At 42.9% G+C, this 14,328-nt stretch overlaps 1 long non-coding RNA gene across 1 annotated transcript; it reads right to left on the minus strand.

Moving 5' to 3' along the window:
* Window positions 1–1,119: 1,119 nt before the first annotated feature.
* Window positions 1,120–13,523, minus strand: LOC142826542 (uncharacterized). The gene is made up of 3 exons (XR_012900745.1): window positions 13,400–13,523; window positions 10,772–10,809; window positions 1,120–1,194 (listed from the first exon to the last, which is right to left on the minus strand). It is a non-coding gene; the product is annotated as an uncharacterized LOC142826542 (long non-coding RNA).
* Between the last annotated feature and the right edge of the window lie 805 nt (window positions 13,524–14,328).

Consider the following 14,328-nt stretch of genomic DNA (forward strand, 5'->3'; position numbering starts at 1 on the left):
TTAGGTCTGGTTTATTCCCAGAGAGCTAGACCAGCTGTTCCCCAGCTCTTTCCCTTTCTGGCCAGCCATGCCTCATAAATCACTGAACCTACAAATATATATAACATACACAAAGAGGGGCTTCAGCCCAATCAAATGTACGACAATTATGGACACATTTGGCTAATGTTTGTATATGTTGGCTCTTCTCCTGTTGTGCACTGGAGGGATGGCTAGCTATAGCATTGCAAATACATAAACACACTTCTTGTACCTTCCCTCTTCATTCTGTCTTCTGCTCTCAGTATGAGAATTACATGGGTAATATTCACAGAGAGCCGAAATACTGTAGCTCATGTGATGACTGGAGTATGTCCTGTGGCAGCACCAGTTTTAGGGAGCAGGAGTGCCAGGGATGGGGAGGACTGCAATTAAGAAAAATAATGGATTTTGAAACTCCTAACTCCATGAGAGCCCACCAGGCACACCGAGCTCTTGGCAGATCCAGGGATTATTTTGAAATGTTTGCTGAAGCTCTAATTGTTTCACTTATGTTCCCAGGATTTTCACTAGGTTTTTAAACCCAGTAATAAATTCCCTGTAGTATAAAACATGAACATTTTTTTCAGATTTTCTTTCCTTTGAATTACTCAAGTTTTGTCAATTGTAAAGCTGCTGGCACTGAAATTAGCTTTTGGCGTGCTCCCATTTTCAGATCAACTGCTGGAGAAGAGTGTGAAATTGTATCTCTGTTGGCAACACAGAGGAGTTTCTACACCAGAACTCAATCTGTGACAAGGTTACTCATACCCTGGCTGCATACATCTCACAGGTCCATAAGATGAAATTGACTTTGTCATGCTTTCTGGAATGGCTCAAGTCCTCGAGTGCCAAACTCAGGGCAAACTGTCAAGCAATCCCATTTTAGTTATATGTTCTATAATTAGATTTCACCAACCCAGTAACACATGCAAACTCCTTAAGTGCTACAGCAGTTTTATATGGCGCTATGGACAACCTCTTGGGGCATTCCAGTCTATCTTGCCACCCAGGTAAGCTGCACTTAGTGCTAGTTGGTTGCTATATACTAAAGATCACAAAATATTCAGATTGCTCCCAGTCCAAAGAGAAAAGTTACTTACCCCAAGCTGATTTGTGCCATAGATCTCATAACAAAGGCAAGGCGTGTATCCAGTCCTGTAATAAAGAAACTAACTAGGAAAAAGAAAGGCAAGAGTTATTGCAAGGTTAAAGCAGGCAAGCATATATACACATATGTATTATGGTCTACGTTTTTAGAAGGTGACAAAGTTGTAGTAACCTGTCAGCTCTGGATGCCACAAAACAGTGAAAGAAAGAGGAAAAAAACTACTTCTATTTCCTTCTTCTGGAATTCAAGATGATGGGACAAGTCTTTGCATGTTGCATCTTCAGAGATGTGAAGGGCCATTTAACAAACTCTTTGTCTTGTGATATCCTACAGTGGCCCATTTAGTTTTGATAAGCTTTCATGAGAGGCAGGAGATGGTTCCTTGCTGACACATTCACAGTTTTAGAGCAAATATTTTTTCCAGTTATAGAACAAAAGCAAATTATTATCTTATAGCTTGTGAAAAAGGTAAATGAGGTTAACTCATGTAGCAATTTACAGGCATGTCACAAAAATCTAATCTCTAAACACATAGTTGCAAAGTCAATACCCATTTTAACCATACTAGCACACACAGACTGGTTTCCAGCAATGAATTTGTCAGTACATGGCTGGAGAGTTGCCAATTTTGGTTGGCTATGTTCCTGAAGGTTTTATCACATGACATACACTTTAATTAAAGAGTAATAATTAATTCCTGGATACTCAGGCTACGGCTACACTGCCATTTTTTTGCAGAAGACGATATGCAAGATTTACAAGGAATAAGGGGTCTTGTGAAAAAGGGGGTTTTCCCAACTTTTGGCCCCATCTACATGGTGCCAAATAGCAGCAAAACCTCTTTTGGAAAAAGAATCGGAAGAAGATATGCAAATGCGAGCGCAATTTGCATATCTTCTTCTGCAAAAAGAGGCAGTGTAGCTGTAGCCTGAAGCACAATCCTGGAGGGTTGATAACCCTTGCCTAAAGTCTTAGCAAGAGCTGGTATCTTGTCTGCTGGCATAACAGGCTTAACCATATAATGGCATGGCACACATGAGTGATGGTAATATAGTGATCTTCATTCCCTCTTATTGTTCAGGGGGAGCGGGGCCAACAGCCACTGTGGGACTGAGGCAAAGCGTCAGGGGAGGGGGGACTGCATTCCTGAAGAAGGGGTGGGGACTTTGGTGGAAGGGGTGGAGCATTCAGCCCTTATTGCCACCCCCCAGCCCTCAGAGTCGCGCAGAGCGGCAAAGCAGCACTCTTGCGCTTTGCCAGCAATTCAAAGGGGCAATTCAATAGCAATGGTGGCATCTGGGAGCTCCTTTGCCCCCTCTGTCAGCCAGCCTGGTCAGGGGCATGAAAAATAAAATGGCAATGGCTATTAATTAGTGCTATTGTCAGAGTACGAATGGTCTAATCAGCATTAGTGTTCCTAGGTACTAACATTGCTCACTAATGACTCAAGCCCAAGCATCATTCTTACTCCACTGAAAAATTCTCCCTGAGAAAGAATGGAAAGATTTGGCCCTCAGTAAATCTATGTCTCCACAGCAACAGTATTTTGGAATAACATAGTGCGCATCTACAGTGCCAACATTTATTTCAAAATAATGTCACACTGGAAGACTTCTTACTCTGATTCCAGTAACCCTCATTCAACTTCCTGTTGTGTAGACAGCGCATAAAGCCGAAATAAGCTATTTTGACTTAAGCTACGCAATTGACATAGCTTATTCTGACTTTAGCCCTGCTGTGTAGACATGCCCTAACAGAATACCCCTATTCCTGCAATCCTCATGTGAACAAAACTCCTACTAATGTCAATGGGAGTTTTGTCTGAGTGAAGACTTGGGGATTGGGCCTGTTATGGAGTGGGGCGGGCGGGGAGGGGAGATATAATTTGTACGGGTATGTCTACACTACTACCCTAGTTCGAACTAGGGTGGTTAATGTAGGCAACCGAAGTTGCAAATGAAGCCCGGGATTTAAATATCCCGGGCTTCATTTGCATCTTGCCGGGCACTGCCATTTTTAAAGTCCTGGTAGTTCGGACTCCGTGCCCGCGGCTACACGCGGCACGGAGTAGGTAGTTCAGATTAGGCTCTCTAATGCGAACTACCAGTACACCTCGTTCCACGAGGAGTAACGGTAGTTCGGATTAGAGAGCCTAATCCAAACTACCTACTCCGTGCCGCGTGTAGCCGTGGGCAAGGAGTCCGAACTACCGGGGCTTTAAAAATGGCAGCGCCCGGCAAGATGCAAATGAAGCTCGGGATATTTAAATCCTGGGCTTCATTTGCAACTTCGGTTGCCTACATTAACCACCCTAGTTCGAAGTAGGGTGGTAGTGTAGACATACCCTAAATTTCTTCCAAGCCATCATTCAAAAGCAATATAGGATGTATGTTAAAATAAATATTCACATGTTAAATACACAAAAAGGATTTAACTCCTCTAATGCAAGGGTCTTTTCATCACCATGAACTCCCAAGAATGAACCAAAGATCTAGAACAGGGGTTCCCAAACTTTTTGACACAGGGACCAGTAATCCATTCACGAGCTTTTGGAGGACCGGTAACATTCATTTGCATATTTGCATATTCATTAAGCAAATGATGAATATTCAAATAAGTTGTTTCTAGTCCTTCCAAAGCCCCCAGTGCCAGCTTTAGCAAAGCTTTTGATAGGTCTCCCACAATATTCTTGCCAGCAAGTTAAGGGAATATGGATTGGATAAATGGACTGTAAGAGGGATAGAAAGCTGGCTAGACCAAGGTTTCCAAAACTTTTTATTTTAGTTGGAACCCGTTTTTTTTCAGTACTGTTTTTTGCAGCCCAAAAATATAAATGCATATTAAAAAATAATGAAAACGAATAAATGTTCACTGTTTCACCTGGCTGCATCCTCCACCCAGCCTGGCCGAAGGTTTGGGGGACCTGGTGCCACACGGGCACTCCAGGAGCCCAAAACACTCTGGCAGCCATGCTGAGGTATTTTTTTTCCCGCGTCCGTGACCCGTAGTTTGGGAAACACTGGTCTGGAACACTTTTTGGTGAGAATATAAATATATAAACAGAAAATACATAGGAAAGTTTTAAATGCTTTTTTTAACCTGTAGGCTACCATTGTTTTGGCAACCAAACAAACATGTGAGATGCAGGAGGGGCATCAGAGGAAGAAACCTTTATGAATTTTTATTATGGCAGTCTGAGAACTAAAATGAATACCACCAATTAAGAGCAGATTTCAGGGGTATACTGTTTTGTAAAGAACATGCAGGAGCGGTTTGAGACCGGCTGCGGCAGCTGGAGCCCCAGGCGGAAGGCACGATCAGCGCCCCCTCCTGCATGGCTGTCAATGGCCGTGACATCATCATCGGGCACCCAGGTGCCCTGTGATGTCATGGGCTCATGGGCCACCCCTGAGAACACATTACATAGCCCAGGAAATACAGATTCTAATGCATATCATACAGAAAGCAGATGACGATGTCTGTGTGACTGGAGTACATTATGGCACTGTCTGGGGGCCTCCAGTGTGAGAGATCTTTCTCTTGAAGCAGCACAGCCTATGTCTACATTGCAGAGGATTTTTGGAAAAAGTCACTTTTTCAGACAAAACCTGAATTATGTCCACACTGAAATCACGTTCTTTTAAAAGTAAATTGAGAGAACAGAGGGGTTTTTCTGACATTGGTAAACCTCTTTCCACAAGGAAGAAAACTTTTTCTGAAAAAGCTCTTTCGGAAAAAGGTGTGTGTGGACAGGGAAGAAGGAGTTCTTTCAAAAAGAGAGGAAAGAGCATAGGTGCCGTGATGGCCACTTCATCTGTAATAATCACAGCTTAAATGCAAGATAGCATTCATTCAGTGTGGGCGCTATCTTTCGAAAAAGCAGATCACTTTTTCGATGCGCTTTTGCTGTGCAGACACTCTCTTTCGGAAGAAGTTTTTCTGGAAGATCTCTTCCAGAAAAGGTTCTTCCAAAAGAAGCCTGCAGGCTAGACATAGCTCCAGGCTCTGCGTGCTCAGAGTCTATAGCACAATCTTCTTGTATATCTAATAAAGAAAGCTGTTATTTAAACTTATGTTCTTGGTGTCACCCTGAGTTGCTGAGGTTCAGAGGTTAAAGTTCCAGAAGTGACACATTTGGCATGAAGCAGTAAGTGGCTGTTTTTGTCAGCAGCACACTGTAAATGGTACACACAGACAAGAGACTGCAATCCCCATTTTACCTTGCAAGCTTTAGCTATATTTTTCACACTATAAGCAAATTTATTGTTGCAACAGCTTAAATATATATTCCTGTTGTCAGCTCTATCTCAGTAACAAATTATTATAAAATTGTAATCAATCCCGCAAAAAATCTGCAAAAGCATTATATGTTCTAAGGAAAACAAGTGATTAAGAAGTTTTCTTGTCTGTCGGCCAATCAAGAATCAGAGGAAAGCAGACAAGCTCACACAAAGACACTGTAAGGCACACCCACTGAGAGTCTGCCCATCCTTTGGAGTAAAATGTCACAAATGTGCACAATTAAATCACTATTCTTCTATGCACACAAAGAGCAACAAACTAACCCAAAAAACAGAGCCACAAATCTCATATGATCAGTCTCTTCTTATATCCACGGAATCACAAGGCAATAGAAATCTTATAGCACACTCCATATAAGAAGAGCCCTGTGCAGATACGAAATTGGTATCCATATCTGCATCTATATTCACAAAAATGAACTGTGGATAGCTGCAGATTTGCAGGGCTCTACATATAAGTAATGTATCCATAAAGTTCAAGCTTGTTACTCGGGCTGAAGTTAATGCTTTACTAATTCTTCTCTTTAAAAAGATACCAGGTTCAAGATATCTTGGGGCAGATACTAAGTTTTTCTAGCTACCCTTTGAAATTAAGTCAGTGAGGGAAGTGTTTCAACAAAAGAGTGATGAAACATTTGGAGATATTGCGGGCATCCAGAGGGTAGCAGAAAACATGATAATAGTAGCATCAACTCAGGCAGAACATAAGCAGGTCCTGAAGAAAGTGATGGGAAGGGCTCAAGCAGAAAATATCAAGTTCAACCCAGATAAAATCCAGTTAATGGTAAAAGAATTCAAAGGCAGGGGACATAATCTCTCATCACAAGAAACCAGGCCAGATGATAGTAAGGTTGAAGCCATAGCTAACATGAAACCTCTGCAGGATAAGAAGGCATTACAAAGGATTCCAGGGATGATTTGATTCCTTGCACATTACATCGCAGGGGAAGCATCTTTGACTGTTCCACACAGACAAATTGCTATGTGTGAATGTAACTTGGCAATGGTCATGGGAACAAGACAAGATGCTGCAAGAACTAAAGACAATGCTCAGTCTGCACTGGTACTGGGATTCTTCCCTGCCCCAGGTCAGAACCCATGTTGCATCCAAACTCCTCCCCAGCCCCTACACTCCTTTCATTAATATTATAAAAATGTGCAGCCTGGAAACATTTACCAAAATTTTGGAGATGCCCTCCCGTTGAAAATTATTGCACACTTCTTGTATAGAACCAGTGAGGAAATCACAGATGAGAAGGTCATCTCTGCAGCTGGAAACATCCCTATATTCAGCACAGATTTGTGCCATGGATTACCAACCAAGACAGCCACTGTATGGACACATTCATTACCAAAGAGGCTGAAGTCTGGACAGAACTAGATGTCTGTATCAGACACTCATTGCTCCAACTCCAACTAGTGTCATATTCTGTACCTAAAAGGTATCTTGTAAGATGTCATCGATAAATTGGCAACACATCGATCATTAATACTGCATGGTATATGTACAAGAGATGTATGAAGAAATGTGAATATGTGCTAGAAATACATCCTTTAAATATGCTTGTCAAGGAAGGCTGAAGTCTCCAAGTCCTAGACAAAGGAATGTAGTTTCTCCTGCTTGAATGTGTCCCCAGTGTGAATTGAGCAAGGAGAGACAATGAAATTACATTCACATGAAGGGTAAACAAAGACAACAAGCAAATCAGTGTGGAACCAGTGTTCCGCACGGGTCTGTTTTGGGACTGGCTCTGTTCAATATCTTCATCAACAATTTAGATATTGGCATAGAAAGTACGCTTATTAAGTTTGCAGATGATACCAAGCTGGGAGGGGTTGCGACTGCTCTGGAGGATAGGGTCATAGTCCAAAGTGATCTGGACAAATTGGAGAAATGGTCTGAGGTAAACAGGATGAAGTTTAATAAAGACAAAAGTAAAGTGCTCCACTTAGGAAGGAACAATCAGTTTCACACATATAGAATGGGAAGTGACTGTCTGGGAAGGAGTATGGCAGAAAGGGATCTAGGGGTTATAGTGGACCACAAGCTGAATGTGAGTCAGCAGTGTGATGCTGTTGCAAAAAAAGCAAACATGATTCTGGGATGCATTAACAAGTGTGTTGTGAGCAAGACACAAGAAGTCATTCTTCTGCTCTACTCTGTGCTGGTTAGGCCTCAGTTGGAGTATTGTGTCCGGTTCTGGGCATCGCATTTCAAGAAGGATGTGGAGAAATTGGAGTGGGTCCAGAGAATGATTAAAGGTCTAGAGAACATGACCTATGAAGGAAGGCTGAAAGAATTGGGTTTGTTTAGTTTAGAAAAGAGAAGACTGAGAGGGGACATGATAGCGGTTTTCAGGTATCTAAAAGGGTGTCATAAGGAGGAGGGAGAAAAATTGTTAATCTTGGCCTCTGAGGATAGAACAAGAAGCAATGGGCTTAAACTGCAGCAAGGGAGGTTTAGGTTGGACATTAGGAAAAAGTTCCTAACTGTCAGGGTAGTTAAACACTGGAATAAATTGTCCAGGGAGGTTGTGGAATCACCATCTCTGGAGATATTTAAGAGTAGATGGTCTAGACAGTATTTGGTCCTGCAATGGGGGCAGGGGACTGGACTCGATGACCTCTCGAGTCCTAATATTCTATGATATTCTATGTATATGGCTTCTTAACACTCAAGATTGTAAGAAAGATGCAACTTCAGGAAACCTCGTCACCCACTGAAGAAGGTGACTGAATTTTGGAGGACATAAGTAGGGACAGATAGTCTTTTTTGCATTAGTTACTAGGCAGATGCAAGAATTCAGAGCTCTCATACATCTCATACATCCTCAAAAAACGTGAAGTACAGGATCTGTCAAAAAATTACCCCACTGTCAGCAGAACCGCATCTAAACCGCAGTTTCAGTTTCGAAATGGCGCTTGTTCGAAACAGCACCAGAACGTGATTATGCAAATGAAGCGCGGGATATTTAAATCTCCGCTTCATTTGCACTTTTGATGTGCTTTATTTACATCCCTCTTCCGACAGAGGGGTATAGTGTAGCCTCAGACTAGAAACCTATGGTGGCCATGCTATGGTGGCCAGACATATGGGCTACATCTACACTGTCATGAATTTCCGAAAATGCTTTTAACAGAAAAGTTTTCCGTTAAAAGCATTTTCAGAAAAGCGCGTCTAGATTAGCAGGATGCTTTTCCTCAAAAGCACTTTTTGCGGAAAAGCATCCGTGACCAATCTAGATGCACTTTTCCGCAAAAAAGCCCCGATTGCCATTTTCGCGATCAGGGCTTTTTTTGCGGAAAACAGTACTATGCTGTCTACACTGGCCCTTTTGCGCAAAAGTCTTTCGGAAAAAACTTTTGCCCAAACGGGAGCAGCATAGTTTTTCCGGAAAAGCACTGATGATTTTACATGAGATCATCAGTGCTTTTCCGGAAATTCAAGTGGACGGTGTAGACAGCTGGCAAGTTTTTCCAGAAAAGCTGCTGATTTTCCGGAAAAACTTGCCAGTCTAGACACAGCCATGAAGTTTAAACCACAACTCTGTTGGTTACAACAGGATGACCCCTACAGACTCTCGTTATGCAGCCCGTAAATGTGGCTGTCCCTATTGAGAGACCTTTAACATTGACTAATTTTAAAGAGACAGTACCACAATATACTACATCTCCCTTCATTCTCATAATCCCTCCCAATAAAAAAATTAACTTCCCAACGACCTATTGTCCTGGACACCAATTCTGGGGCATGAGTAGAGAATTACAGCACAGCTGATTATTCACTGTTTAATCTTCATCTGTGTGTGGGTCAAAGGTTAACACTTTACCTCAGTGGACCCTACTTTTTACCACTGACTCAGTCTGCTCCTGTCTGGGGTAGAAGAGATGGGGCTGGGGGATGGGCAACCTAAACAAAGGTCAAATAGCACAGGCAATCACATCTTTTAGGCAATCTAACACTTGGGCTCTAATGGGGCCACAACCAATGTCTAAAGCTGCACATCCTCTATGGATTAACCCTTTCTTTGGCACATCTATGCTACAATTACAAAAAAGGGTGCAAATTTCCATGGGGTGACTTTGGCCCAACATTTGTAACACACTCGATAACAACCTTATCCCTGGATTAGTTGGGATCCACCAATTAAGGTGCTTTGGATCAGACCCTAAATGCAGGAAGAAGAATTGTGGGAGTTGTATGATGGCAAATTGATTTTTGTTTAAATCCCAGAGATATTTGAAGTTCTTGTGAATAAGAAAGTTCTTCTTAATTCACGTAGTTGATCTTTTCCCATCTCGCCCCTGCCACCCATTAGCAGAAGGGTAAGATCTGTCATTAATATTATTACATTTTATTTTATGGGTCATATTGTTTGTGACATTATCTCTGTGTCAGTTAAATACATTTAAGGTAGATCCTTAGGTGGTGTAAATCAGGATAGCTCCATTGACTTAGATGGTGCTATCTTAGCTCATGATCTGTCCTTTTGTATTTCATTGACTTTAATATGAACACTGTCAACAAAGAGGGCAGTACCTTACATTTCAAGGGTTCCCAAAATAATAGTTTAAGGACAGGGTAATGGCATGATTTAAGGGGTAGAAAAAAACCCACTTTGCTTTTGGAGTATACTTCTCATTATAAAGTGTATCTCCGCAGACTTGGTGATATTAATTAAAAATCTGTTGTACTATTTGATGTGTATTAGGCAAAGTTTCAAGTCATGCAATTTTTAGCTGAAAAGCCTGTCCCCATGTTTTAAAAACAGTCACTGGTGCACAAAGATACAAAGAAAGAGAGAAAATATTTCATTTTGGAAGCCACTAAGTTGCCTTGTGAAGAAGAAAAATAATTTTTGCTTATCCTCCAAGGAAAGATACTGCTGTGCAAATTGATTTGATTGATGTAGTATGCATATATTTGTGTTGGAAGACTACATACAAATTATTAAATCACTTAAATACTAGTAACAAACCATGGGCACAGATTTGTCATAAAAATTCACTGTTATTCTTCTGAGATAAATGCACTAATAATTTATAACTGTCAGCCAGTTGGAGATTAGCTTCTGCGTTGCTGTCAGAGTATGGAATCCCACCTTTTATATATACATGTGTGATATCGCAGATCTTGCATTTGTTTCACTGTTTGAATGTATTAAAGTTTTGTCCTTTCTTTTTCTCTCCCATTCCCAGGGAGCACTGCTATATACCAGTGACTGCTGCCATTTCTATTTTTTAGGAAGAGTCTGGGTCTTCCTGGCCAATAAGGAGAGGGTGAGTGATGTTTTACAATGGCTAGGGGAACAACCAAGGGGAAAATAGAGAGTTAACTCACTTTGAATCATTTGACCTTTGTAGACTCTGAAGTATCTTCTGTAGATAAAGAGAATGGAAATTTTAGTAAATTTTACTCAATATGTGCCAGTTATTCCATTTCCTGTGTGGGACTATATTCAAGATGATATGCCTTGTATACAATTAAGACATTTGCAAAGAGATGTAATGCTAAGTAAGGGCATGTACCTCTGAAATTTCTGTCTTGATGAGCCAGGCCCTCTGATCTCTTCCAGCACTGGCACAGAGATGGGATCACAGCCCACAGCAAGGTAATACAGATGCTGAGGTCAGCTCATCTCTGGTGAGGCACAGTTATAGGGACTTGCCACAACACCCTGGTACACAGCCCCAATGGGACCAGAACCCCATATAAATCCTTCTTACTCTGTGTAAAGTTGTATAGATAGTAAGCTCATACTGTCCATCCTCTTTCTTACATAAGAGAGAGATGCACTGTTGCTTGTCCTGCCCAATAATAATTACTTACAGTGGGTTTATCAATAAACAAAAGGGATTTTTATTAAGTATAGGAAGAACACAGTGGCTACGTCTACACTGGCATGATTTTCCGGAAATGCTTTTAATGGAAAAGTTTTCCGTTAAAAGCATTTTCGGAAAAGCGCGTCTAGATTGGCAGGACGCTTTTCCGGAAAAGCACTTTTTGCAGAAAAGCATCTGTGGCCAATCTAGACGCACTTTTCCGCAAAAGAGCCCCGATCACCATTTTCGCGATTGGGGCTTTTTTGCGGAAAACAGTACTGTGCTGTCTACACTGGCCCTTTTGCGCAAAAGTCTTTCGGAAAAAGACTTTTGCCTGAATGGGAGCAGCAAAGTATTTCCGGAAAATCACTGACGATCTTACATGAGATCGTCAGTGCTTTTCTGGAAATTCAAGCGGCCAGTGTAGACAGCTGGCAAGTTTTTCTGGAAAAGCGGCTGATTTTCCGGAAAAACTTGCCAGTCTAGACACAGCCAGTATGTGGTTGTGAGTAATAGCACACAACACAAAGTAAGTTAGGGTATGTCTACACTACAATGTTAGTTCGAACTAACGGACGTTAGTTCGAACTAACATTCATAGGCGCTACACTAGCGCTCTGCTAGTTCGAATTTAAATCGAACTAACGGAGCACTTAGTTCAAACTAGGAAAACCTCATTTTATGAGGATTAAGCCTAGTTCGAACTTACTAGGGGCTACACACCCCTTAATTCGAACTAGTGGGAGGCTAGCCCTCCCCAGGTTTCCCTAGTGGCCACTCTGGCCAACACCAGGGAAACTCTATTGCCCCCCTCCCGGCCCCGGAGCCCTTAAAGGGGCACGGGCTGGCTACGGTGCCCGTGCCAGGTGCAAGCCTGCCAGCACCCAGCTAGCAGATCCTGCACCTGGCACGGCACAGAGCCACCCACCCGATGTCCCCCAGCCCTCCCCCTCTTCCCGGGACCAGGCTGGCGGCTCCCGGGAGCTTGCCCGGGACCGCAAGAGGCGGGAACCTTCCTGGGCTAGTGCAGACATCGTGGACCTTGTCCACGATCTCCGCACTAGGCACAGGAAAGTGGCCGTCTAGGGCAGGAGAGCTGCCAGCCTGGCCACCCAGGAGCAGGTGTGCATGAAAATCAAGGGGGTCCACTGAGACCCCCGACCCGGAGCCCTGAGCTTACAACGGCCATCCTGGGTCAGACCAAAGGTCCATCTAGCCCTAGTGCGATGTCCGCACTAGCCCAGGCAGGTGCCTGCCTCTTGCGGTCCCGGGCAAGCTCCCGGGAGCCGCCAGCCTGGTCCCGGGAAAAGGGGGAGGGCTGGGGGGCATCGGGTGGCTGGCTCAATCCGTGCCAGGTGCAGGGTCTGCTGGCTGGGTGCTGGCAGGCTTGCACCTGGCATGGGCACCGTAGCCAGCCCATGCCCCTTTAAGGGCTCCGGGGCCGGGAGGGGGAAGTAGAGTTTCCCTGGTATTGGCCAGAGTGGCCACCAGGGAAAGCTGGGGAGGGCTAGCCTCCCACTAGTTCAAATTAAGGGGCTACACACTAGGATTACCTAGTTCGAACTAAGTGCTCCGTTAGTTCGAATTAAATTAGAACTAAGGGAGCGCTAGTGTAGCGCCTGTGAAAGTTAGTTCGAACTAATGTCCATTAGTTCGAACTAACTTTTTAGTGTAGACATACCCTTAGAGATAAATACAAGTTAAAACTTATTTTGTAGGTGTCTTCTGGAAAAAAAATAAACCAAGATCAATTTCCACATAATGCTAAATTGTAAGAAGTTTCAGTAATGTAGCTCTACAGGGAGAGTATATAAAGACAGGATGGAAATGAAAATAACGATTGCTAAAATATTGAGGGTACTATATGTACCAGGATATTTTCAATATTTACAGCAGATGTAAAGATGAGATTGAATTCCCTCTGTGCATAAATCACATGCAGTGAAACTGTCTGCTACTTTACTCAGTTATTTGGCATACATTCCCCACACACTTTTGCAGCTTAATTTGCACTCTTTAGATCAGGCCAGCACAAGCCAAAAGATCTACTTTTATATGCAGACATCCAGACACAGAAATCTAAAGCCACATTCCATCCCTGATAAGTTGTTTCAGCCAAAAAAACTTTTAAAAGTGAGTTTCATACCTTGTTGTCCATTTGAAACGATATAGCTTGAACATACATCTCAGGTACTGAATATGGCTTGAGCTATTGGAATGAACGAATTACTTGGCATCTTCCTGGTAGTTTTATTGGGTGTGAAGGTGTGAGAACTGACTCCCAAATGTGGCAGTGGGAATAAGAAAGGAAGCTGAACCAGATCCTGGAACAAGGGCGGCATTTCGAGAGAGCAGGGGGAGCAGCATACAGAGACGTGGCTTGCTTTTCTTCCTGTTCCCCTGACAATAAGGGAGTGAGGGTAAAGTACTTGGGTTCCATGAATTACTTCTTGGGCCCTTCCCATCACCAGCCAGGATTGAGAGGCATGCACAGAAGCTGTGTACTTTCCCCTCGTCAGGGGAACAGAAAGAAAATCAAGCCACATCCCAGAATGCACAACAGCTGCCCCCTCTGTGGTCCCAAAATAGCACCCGTGTCCTGGAACCAGCAACCCTCCCCCAGAGTTGTGGGATGTTTTTGTTTGTAGGCATGAATTCTGGGCTAAGCATCCAAACTCCCCACCAATGTTCCCTTTAATCTTTTCCAGTCATGTGTGAATATTTTCCATCTATGTGCAGAATCAATTTTTATGTGCATTGAGGCATGTGTGAATGTGCACCGCCAATAGAAACAAAAACCTAGCTGTGGAGATTCTACTAATCATCTGGCTTGCATTTGAATCTCTCCTGAACAGCCACACAAGTGTATAACTTACAGGGAACACTGCTCCCCAACATGATTTTGATCTGTTTCAGGAAGGAACCCTTAATCTCCATTTGCCCTGGTTCTGGCTCATTTCTAATTCCCAGCACCATCTCTGGGAGTCAGTTCTCTCATCTTCACATCCAATAAAACCACCAGGAAGATAACAAGTATTTAGTTGAATGTATGTACTGTAAACACTATCTACAGTC

The sequence above is a fragment of the Pelodiscus sinensis genome, chromosome 1, assembly GCF_049634645.1.
Source record: "Pelodiscus sinensis isolate JC-2024 chromosome 1, ASM4963464v1, whole genome shotgun sequence".
NCBI classification, from domain to species: Eukaryota; Metazoa; Chordata; order Testudines; family Trionychidae; genus Pelodiscus; species Pelodiscus sinensis.